We start from the raw sequence: 6,756 nt of genomic DNA, 5'->3' as shown, positions 1-6,756 counted from the left end.
ACTTCGTCAGGGTTCTTCGAACGGACGTTCGAACCTTCGTTTTTAATAATAAAAAAATATAATAATAATAAAAAAAAAAATTCGAAATTCTTTTTTTTTAATGGTTTTTTTAATAATTATTTTTTAAACTAAATCCTCAATTTGAATTGAAGGATTGAAGTGATTAATCTGATTAACTGAGTCTTTTTTCTTTTATTGTTTTTTTAGTGATGTAATCAAAAATAACACTTGGAAAAAAAATACGATAATATACGATTGGTAAACACTCTGATTAACCAAATGAATTATTATAATAATATGTGGTTGGCACTTCTTTATCGTTGCTATTGTAGATAACTGTGGCAATTCTATAGTTAATACATGTAAAAAAAAATGTATTCATTGATAACTAAAAAAAAAACATCTACTTGAGGAGAGAATGTGTATATCTGTGTTTTAACTTTGTGTACACACTTACCGCCCATAATGGGAGTAGGTATTGTGGTGGATTTTGACGTCTCCAGGGATGCTTAAGTAAAATACAGATGAGCATGCAAACCACCAGGTTCTCCACGGACATCCAGCAGCCTAAAACAGTGTCACACTGCGAATCAGGTATTCTGAAATAATGAAACGGGAGATAAAAGACAGCCGGAATACTCACGTTAAATGAATACAATACAGGTTTATTGGAAAAGAAAATATATATATACAGTACGCCCATACGGACGGACTTTCAGTCTGTCAGAGTGCATATTCACAGGTCTGTCAGAGTGAAAGTGACAAAAAGCAAAAGTGTCATGTGTTTTAACACAGTGGAATAGAGACGCCTTGCTCGTCTCTGATTGGGTTGGCTTTATATGGTCATTTAGGGAGTCGAATGGAATGGGCTTTTGAGGGGGTAGAGGCGCTGCGGCCTTGGACACAAGCGTTATCTGGCCTGCTCTGAATATAATGAATGGATATAGTGTTTTAACAGTTTTTGAGAGAAGGATAACATGACTTCATGGATCAACCCTGTTGTGGGGCCCCAGAGGATTAAGAATGTGAAATTACCCTTCACAGTATGCGTTACTCATAAATTGTTTCTGCTTGCGGAGAAGTCTTGGTTTTGGGGAGAGTAATACTTAGGGTTTCCAACCTGCTCTACTTCTAGAAACAAAACGGTGAACAAAATGTGTATTTTAGCAGCTTTAGGGGCTACAGGCGTGTAGTTCACCAGTTTGATAAGAATCTATTATTTGGGAAACAGAAAATACTCTGTTACACTATAACTACTTTAACCCTTTAATCTCCAAGGACGAGTTAACACGTCATTCTCCGCCATGCGTAATCTGCCAATGACGCCGTAACACGTCATTGAGATCAATATTTAAAAAATCTGTGATGCAATCATATTTCACCCGCGGAGTCTTGAGATCCCCTGTTGATCTCCTCTCAACTCTCCAACGGTTCAAGAGAGCCATCTGGTGGCCGATCGGCGGATCGCCCAAACAGGAAATGAGCGGCATCCATATTCGGTCCGGCCACTCGCTATCGCTCGCGGGACTCGAGCTCGACACAATGGATAGCGATCCGTTGCCAATAACTCGATAAACAACATGATTTGGACGTATATACTATTATACAACCTGGAAATGGATCGCATATATCAACATCCCATAATAGCAATCTTTTTGCTCCACGCTCATCACCCAACGCTACGAGGAGACTGGGGTGAGTTTCAGCCTGTTTGTTGACCATTTTCGATACAAACTGCTATGATCAATATATCACCCATACTACATGATTCATTTAACGTCGGCCACGGACTTATAAACCCCCCCCCCCCCCCCCCCCCCCCCCCCCCCGGTCACCAGCAGATGATGAGGCAAGACGGTTAGGACCTTGTGCAATTGAAAGTTTTATTGTGACATCAATCGGTATCAAACTACATTTGATGATCTAATATGTGTATTTAGGGCTATAAATCACGTTCTGCAGAATTCTGCAGAAAACGATAAAAACATATTTATACTTTAGACCGTATTTTAGTATGAATATGTGAATGAAAAAGTAGAACGTTGCTACATCCTAAACGATAGATAATTGACGTTGAATGGGCCATAGTAATGTCAATTTAGCAATACAATTTAAAAAGTTATAGCCCTGCAAAGAAGGGGAACTTCTCCATAGTAAGTAAGTAAGTAAGTAAGTAAGTAAGTAAGTATTTATAAAGCACCTTTCATACATGTCATGTAGCTCAAAGTGCTGTACACAAACATAGGCATATATAACGATAAAAGCAATAAAGTCACAGTGATCAGTTAAGATCAATGTTTAAAAAAAAAATTATAATAATAATAATAATAATAATAATAATAATAAGTAAAATTAAAACATGAAAACAGTCATTTGCTTACCAGTTTGGGAGAACAGGTCCGCACAAACATGTCCGCTCAGTAGCAACCGGAAGTAGGAAATGCACTAAACCAATGCACTTGTACGGTAGGTAGCAATGTTAGCTCTTATAACGCTAGTGTAGTTACGTTTTTATTAGTGGTCAGAGTTGGGTCCACAGGACTTATCCAAGCCCCATGGATCCATCAGTGGCCGTGTATTGTGTGCGTATGTACCCGTTCCCTCATGTGGTCAGTGGTCAGAGTTGGGTCCACAGGACTTATCCAAGCCCCATGGATCCATCAGTGGCCGCGTATTGTGTGCGTATGTACCCGTTCCCTCATGTGGTCAGTGGTCAGAGTTGGGTCCACAGGACTTATCCAAGCCCCATGGATCCATCAGTGGCCGCGTATTGTGTGCGTATGTACCCGTTCCCTCATCTAAAGAGTTGGGTCCATAGACAAATAGAGCTGGCAGAGGACGGTATAAGGATGTACATAAGCGTGGCAGAGAAAGGGTTAAACAGATGTATGTTTATTTTGCAGCAATTCTTTGTCGTTGCCGCCATCTTTAGTGTTACAGCCGCTCACACTCCAGTTCTCAGGCTGCAGCTGGTTTGAAAGCGAAAGTAAACAGGCTTCTCTGCTGGCTGTGGCTCCAGTGGAGTTGAACAGTTCTGGCTCTGCTAGTTTCTTTTCTATCTTTTGGCGCTTTTTTGGTGGACAAACCACCGCACATGTGCACCGTGACTCGTGACTGGAGTCTAGCTCTGCTAGCACACATAGCCTACTGTGTACAGACGGTTTCAAACTATTTTACATTAGAAAGCAAACAAAATAAATGGACAAGAGAAAAATCAATCTCAATTTGGTCAGTATTGTCATTTGGACAAGCAAAGCCTTCCGATATTTTTTCCCCCGATATCGATTATTAAAATATATCGCAATAATTATCACTATCGTTATATCGCCCAGCCCTAACCACTTGAATGTGTAAACACCAACAATATGTGTGAACAATATGTATATATATATACCATCTTATATATCTTTACATATTGTTTTCAAAGGTATTTTTTTTGGTCTATGAGTGTTTTACGAGAGAGAGAGAGAGAGAGAGAGACAGAGACAGACAGACAGACAGACAGACAGACAGACAGACAGACAGACAGACAGACCTGGAAAGTGAACAGGCTCTTGGAATGGGTGTCTGGGAGGAAGTGGGGGGTCTTTCGATGTTGATTAAACGGCAAGCAACTAATGTCATGAGTGCAAAATTAAAGGACAATAAATCGAATCTAACTGAAATTGTGTAGCACAGACCTTTCTATGGATCAAAACCTCAATATTATTATGGTGTAGTTAATACTTCATGTATCCTTAATCCCTAGGCTAATGAGGCACTAAGATGTTAGTAAAAAAAAAAAAACGTGTGACAGGAAGTAACGGTATATATACAGTATGTGTGTGTGCGTGCACTGTGCACGAGTGCACATCTAGGGGCGGGGTGTAGATTTGGTGTTTCATAACGGCCGGTGCGTGGGGCGGTGCGTCTGAATGTCCCGAGCTGAATTTGTGAGAGCACCGCGTTTAGCTGCGCCTCCTTCTTCTCCAGGGTGTCTGTCAGCCCCTCGAGCCTCCTCTCCCGCAGGAGGTTCTTAAAGTCACTCTTCTGCTGCACCTCCTGGGTGAACTTCTCATACAGCTCATCTCTCTCCGTCTGGACCTTGCTGCATCTCTGCACCAGAACCTCGTGTTCCCATCTCAGAGACTTATTCTCCTTGTTTGCAACCTTCAAGCGTGCTTTGTGACCCGCCAGCGACACCTTGTCGGCCACATCCTCCGTGGCTAGGGTTGCCACCTTTCACTAATAGAAATAAGGGACACCTTTCATCAAGCCTGCGCGAAGCGCGTGTGAGAAAATAATGTGGGCGGTTTTTGGGGCGAAAATGGGCGGATTTTGTAACTTTCTTTTAATAATTTATTTTTTTACTTTTTTTCGGTTAGGGTTAGGGTTATGTTATTTAATTATTTTGGGGAGCCAACCCCCCAAACTCCTGAAATGCATAGAAAACAAACAGTCAGCACTGTTGTAGCTGAGGTTTTGTGTTTAACCATGTGGTATACCTGTGTCACCTCAGCTGCAGTGGGATGATAAAATTGAAATGAAATGAAATTGAACAGTATGACTTTTATATTGTTGTCTGAACACTATTTATTTATTTATTTATTTATTTATTTATTTATTTATTTATTTATTTATTTATTTATTTATTTATTTATTTATTTATGTTTAAGTATTTATTTAAGTATTTTTGCATTTATGTATTCATGAATTCTATTATTTATGTATTTATTAACTGTTAATCCATTATGAATAATTCCGTTTTCCAGATGAGCATAACAACATAAGAGTTTAAATGGGCACACTATTTAATTAGATTGATTAATATATAAATAAATGTTTATTTATTAGACTTTAAAAACTCAACATTAATGAACAATCAACCATATTAGTCAACTGAAATAGCCTAGACTATGCCCACATCAGCAGCCAATATGTAGGCTCCTGGCTGCCAGGGCAGGTAAATAGAAATACTGACATCTAGTTAAAAACACAACCAGATAAATAAGATGTAATATCCCATACCGAATCAATCTCAGGAGATGTTTCAGTCATGAAGAACTGTGACACCTGTGCTTGGGTCCTTTGAGTTCTTATATTTCGGGAATATTTTTGTTCTCCTGAGGCATGCTGTCTGATGTCAGTCAGTCCACCATGCGCCACAGAAAACACACACCTACATACTTTGCAGTTTGCTTTATAAACATCTCCACTGACGCTATCAAGCCAGGGGTTTGCCAGTTCCCACTCAGGTCTGTACTTCTGGAGGCGTTTTGTCTTTTTAGGAGTGGAGTGTCTGCTGTAGACATTTTCAAACAGCCCAGTGATGCAGTGACTGAGCTGAGCAGAAGTAACTTGAGGATTGGCACAACCCCACAGAACGTATTTTAGCAACGCGAAAGCGCAAATTCTCATTGGTCGTGAGCTGCTGAGCGCACGCCCATCATACCAGAGTTGCCAAGTTTGTTTATTTTCCGCAACTTTTGGTCACAATTTTGCTTGTTTTTGGCTTGTTTTTGTAGGTCGGCTGGCAAATTTCTCTCACAATACTGCCAACCTTAAAATACGGAACAAAGTGCGTCCCATATCAGTTCAATACGGAACGCGTCTTTTAGTTTCCAATTACGGGACGATTCCGTATTTTACGGGACGGGTGGCAACCCTATCCATGGCCTTCCGCAGCAGCTCTTCGAGGGGCTTGTTCTGGCGCACAACCTTCGCCATGTCCTTCTCCAGACGCTTCTCCTTCCTCTTCATGTCATCAACTTGTCCCTTTAGTGTCTTAATGAGGTCCAGGTTGGTCCGTGTGATGTCATTGTAGTAGTTCTTGATATCGCTGAAAGCTTTCTCGTGGTTCTTGATGAGAGTGGTGATCTGGTTGTCCTTCCTCTTCTCGATCTCGTGTATCTCCTTTCCTCCTGAGGTCCTGCTCCTGCCGCAGCAGCCCTGTCTACCTCCCCGTACTTCACCTCAAACATTCTGACTTGTCTCTCAAAGTCATTTCTCGTTTTGGTTCAATCTTCGTTGTTTTTCGATGGGGAGCTCCTTATCCTTGACGTCCACCTTGAGAGCGTGGATCTCCCGACGGAGTTCACTCTCTGCGTCGCCTTGTTGCTCCTGCATCAGCTTAGTGGAGAGCGTGCCCTTTTCCTTCCACTCACAAATGCTGTTCTGGTGTTCGTACAAGAGGTGCTTCACCTTCTGCTTGTACACCTTGATCTCCACTTGGTGGCGCTCCTCTGCCTCCTCCATCTCCCTGTCCCTGTTCCTCAGGTAGGCCTTGCTCTCCTCCAGGTCTCTCTTGGTGATCTCCCAGAAGGTGTGGATCTTGTCCCTCTCCAACTGGAAATCCTTCCACTCCTCCCTCTCCTTGTCCAGCTCCTCGCGAAGGCGCACAATGTCCTCCTCCGGCTCCTCCTTTGACATCTCCTCCGTAGGTTTCTTTTCCTTGGCAGACTTCTTGTTTCCACCCTTCTTTTTAGGAGGCATCCTGAAATTGTCTGTAAAAACAGTTATATGCAGTATTATAGAGGTCTGAAGCAGGGGCGTTTTTAGGGTTAGATTTTCTTTTTCTTTACACACAGAAATATGCAATTTTTGAGTAATTAGAGACGAATACTGAATAACTAGATTAGAGTTTTGTAAAGTGAGGTCCAGGTCCATGAGAGGGATCTGGGCAGTCCCCATAGAAAATTCAAAGTTAACGGGACCAAATCATCAGTTTCTTATTTATTTATTTAGCCAGATAAAACATTGATCTGGTCCAAGAGGCCC

General features: G+C 41.4%; 1 pseudogene across 1 annotated transcript; it reads right to left on the bottom strand.

Annotated features, from left to right (window-relative positions):
• Window positions 1-567: 567 nt before the first annotated feature.
• LOC311242391 (dynein regulatory complex subunit 4-like) lies at window positions 568-6,471 on the bottom strand (annotated as a pseudogene). Its single transcript has 3 exons — window positions 5,634-6,471; window positions 3,888-4,205; window positions 568-599 (listed from the first exon to the last, which is right to left on the bottom strand). The product of its transcript is annotated as a dynein regulatory complex subunit 4-like (transcript).
• Window positions 6,472-6,756: the final 285 nt, after the last annotated feature.

The sequence above is a fragment of the Notolepis coatsorum genome (genome assembly GCF_963971535.1).
Source record: "Notolepis coatsorum genome assembly, chromosome: 16".
In the NCBI taxonomy this organism is placed as follows: Eukaryota; Metazoa; Chordata; class Actinopteri; order Aulopiformes; family Paralepididae; genus Notolepis; species Notolepis coatsorum.
This window is presented reverse-complemented; position numbering and strand designations above follow the sequence as displayed.